Source organism: Gobius niger (assembly GCF_951799975.1).
Source record: "Gobius niger genome assembly, chromosome: 22".
Lineage (NCBI taxonomy): Eukaryota > Metazoa > Chordata > Actinopteri > Gobiiformes > Gobiidae > Gobius > Gobius niger.
The window spans coordinates 10786071-10789906 of NC_136873.1; the positions used below are offsets into that span (position 1 = coordinate 10786071).

General features: G+C 36.2%; 1 protein-coding gene across 1 annotated transcript in view; it reads left to right on the forward strand.

Moving 5' to 3' along the window:
• Positions 1 to 401: 401 nt before the first annotated feature.
• plagl2 (pleiomorphic adenoma gene-like 2) overlaps positions 402 to 3836 on the forward strand; it is a gene marked incomplete at its 3' end in the record, with an annotated part of 12000 nt that continues 8565 nt past the window's right edge. Inside the window, exon 1 of the mRNA XM_079581001.1 lies at positions 402 to 432. The remainder of the gene's footprint in view (positions 433 to 3836) is intronic.

The window sequence follows — 3836 nt, forward strand, 5'->3', positions numbered from 1 at the left end:
GGAAGAATCAAAAGCCTGAATAAAGTCGAGTTTGTTGAGTTTGTTTCTGTGCCGGTCGTGTTTGTGGCGAGTTTCCTCCTCATGACGCCGCCGCCGCCCCGAGCGCCGCGCGGCCTCGCTCACCTTGGACGTGTTAGCTCGCAGGGGTCGCGGGGTCACGCAGGGCAAACAGGGGAATGTGGACATGACAGAGACAGCGGAGCCGGTCTCTTAGGAACACGCCGCTCACGTGTTTAACGGCGTGAGCTGCAGAACCAGAGGAGAAGTGACTGTAACACGAGAGCACTTATTGAGCTGATTGTTTCTGTGTTTTTGTTCCAGGACAGTGAAGATGAAGAGCAGTACTCCCCACTCCCCGCCCTCTGTGGCTGTCGGGACCGGGTGAGGAGCAGCGGCGAGACAGCGAGGAAGAGACGACTTTACTGAGGACAGGTACATGTGTGTAAAGTTTATTATAGAACCTTCCATGAAATTACAATAGAAACACAAACACAGAATCACAAATCAGGATGAAACGATTTCCAGCACCAGGATTTTACAAAGAAAGACCTAAGATCAGCTCAGATCAGTGAGTTCCTGCTGGAAATATTTCCATAGAGGAAACGTTTATGTTTGTGAGGATCAGGGAGTTTGTCTTGAAGCTAATTTAACCTCTTAACTCCCGCCTGAACCGAGAGGATCTTTTTCCTCACGTCATCACATTTTTTTTAGATAATTTTTTTGTGAGGTTTTCAACTCAGTTTTGTCATTTTTTTTGTCACATTTTTTTTGTCACATTTTTTTTGGTCATTTTTTGGTCAATTTTTTATCACATTTTTGTCATTTTTTCGTTAATTTTTGGTCAATTTCTTGTGACATTTTTGTGACATTTTCGCCACTTTTTCATCCATTTTTCGTCCCTGTTTTGTCCATTTCTTTTTTATCACATTTTGTCATTTTTTTTGTAACTTTTCTTTTTTTTTTTTTTTGTGACATTTTTGTGGCCTTTTTTCTCCACTTTTTCATGAATTTTTTCGTCCCTTTTGTCATTTTTTTATCCCATTTGTTGCCACATTTAGTAATTTTTTTTTAATTTTTTCGACAATTTTTTTTGCCATTTTTTCGACAATTTTTGTGACATTTTTGTAATTTTCTTGTCACATTTTGTCAAATTTTTATCACATTTTTGCCACTTTTTCATCCATTTTTCGTCCCTGTTTTTGGCCATTTTTTTTAATCACATTTTGTCATTTTTTTGTCCCTTTTTTTTTTTTGTTAATTTTTTTATCACATTTTTGTCCAATTTTTGCCATTTTTTTGTCAATTTTTGTCAATTTTTTGTGACATTTTGTCACATTTGAGTATTTTTTTTGTCATTTTTTGTCATTTTTTAATCACATTTTTGTAATTTTTTGTCATTTTTTCGACAATTTTTTGCCATTTTTTCGTCAATTTATTGTCACATTTTTGTAATTTTTTCATACATTTTTTATCAGTTTCTTGTGACATTTTTGCCACATTTCCATCATTGTTTTCGTGGAGAAAACGTGCTCAGTCCAGGTGGGAGTTAAGGGTTAATGCACTACACAACTTGAAATAGTGCCTTTTTAAATATATATATATTTTTTATAGCTTGTTAGCCTTTAGCTTTAAGACAAACTTGTCCGTTCTGTGATTAAAAAGAAGCTTATTCTGAGCTTCCGCTGTTTGAAATAGTGAAACAGAAGCAGAAAGAGGGCGAGCGCTAAACGAGGCTAATCAGAGGTCAGAGGAGTCGTAAAGTTATGTGGTTGTTCTAAGTTTAGAGATTTCCTCAGCTGGGAAAAAAAAAAAACAATCGGCTTGTTGCACAATGTGGCTACGCTAGTTTCCTCTGAGCTGAAGCTGTGGGCGCTAGTACTTCCTGTTCGTATTCGTTTCCATTGAGATGAGCTCAGACCAGTGAGTTCCTGGTAGAAATATTTCCATAGACGAGACGTTTATGTTTGTGAGGATCAGTGAGAGTCAAATTTGTATCACATTTTTGTCCTTTTTTTCGTCCATTTTTTTTGTCAATTTTTAATCAATTTTTTGTCATTTTTCGTCAATTTTTTGTTATTTTTTTGTCTTTTTTTGTCACTTTTTTTTTTCAATTGTTTTCAATTTTTTGTCGTTTTTTAGTCACATTTAATCACATTTTAGTAATTTTTTTGCTACATTTTTTATCACATTTTTGTAATTTTTTTGTCAAATTTGCATCACATTTTTGTCCTTTTTTTCTTCAATTTTTTGTCGCATTTTTTACACATTTTGTCACATTTGTCATTTTTTCGTCACATTTTTTTTCATTTTTTTGTCAATTTTTTGTCCATTTTTTTTCCCGTTTTTTAGTCCATTTTAGTCATTTTTTTCATTTTTTTCGTAACATTTTTTTCTTTCATTTTTTTTCAATTTTTTGTCGTTTTTTAGTCACATTTTGCCATTTTTTTGGTCAATTTTTTATCACATTTTTGTCCTTTTTTCTTCAGTTTTCGTCGCATTTGTGTCATGTTTTTGTCATTTTACTAACTGAAATTTTGTGCTGTTATTGGGTTGTTTTGATCATGATTTCATAATTTCATGTCTTCAAAGCAAATCCACGGCTTGTTCAATAAAACGTGCAGTAAATACAATATTTTATACGATATATGACAAAGTACAGTTTTATTTGGGTCATTACGGTAATGCGGGTCTCGGAGCCGGACCACTTTAGAACCACTGATGTAAAACACTGGCAGAAAATGGTCTTTACTTTTGGCCGAACCCGACAGTCGTGAGGTTCGGCCCCTGGTGTTTTGGCGATGATGAAAATTGGCCCTTCATGATGCAAACTTGCCGACCCCTGACCCCTGACCTCCATCCTGCTGTGAGTGAGGCTTTTACACGCCGCCTCGGAAAGGAGAGAGATGCGGACTCTCATTCATGCGTGTAGAGATGGAAACTCGAGATGTCAGACTCGAGTCGCAATTTTCGGACTTAAGACTGACTTGACCAAAGCTGCAAAAAGACTTGACTTGGGACTTGCTGTTTGTGACTCGAGACTTAACTTGGACTTGAGGCCAATGACTCTCAATGACTCACTGTGACTTTATATTATTTATTTATTTGAGTGAAACTGTCGAAGATCAGGATTCATTTCGTAAAAGCGGCACATCTTTGTTTACATTATGGTGATTATCCACATGCGTTTTCGGTTTCCAGACACAGGCTTCTAATCAATACATCGGGAAAAGGCATTAAAAGTTGTTTTTTTGCCATTTTTTGCTGGATTTTGCCTTTTTTGTTGATTTTTGTCACTTTCTTTGCTGGATTTTTGTCTTTTTTCTTGTTTTTTTGGAATTTTTTTGTTGGATTTTTGCCTTTTTTGTGGATTTTTGTCACTTTTTTTGCTGGATTTTTGTCACTTTTTTTTGCTGGATTTTTGTCACTTTTTTTTGCCCCCCCCGGGCCCCTTCCTTAAAATGCTGTCCCAGTATTTTTGTACATAGAATGGAGCATTTAAAATATATATAGTTTGAATTTTGGCAATTAAACATTAATAAGGTTTTAAATCCAAATTCATGAGATTTTAAAAAGTTTGATTTCAGCCTAAATGTTCAAAATGACGGTTTCTTGAGAAAGCACTATTATTTCAAGATTAAACACATGAAAAGTCGACACACTGGCGTTGTAACTTGCCGGCTAAAGCAGGACTTGACTTGACTTGACCCCATGACCGACTGACTTGGACTTACTTGGGACTTGGACCTTCACGACTTGACTTGACTCGATGACTTGCCTTTAGTGACTCACCCCCCCCTCTCGTCTGTGGGACTGTGGTTGGATTTTTGTCAAAGACT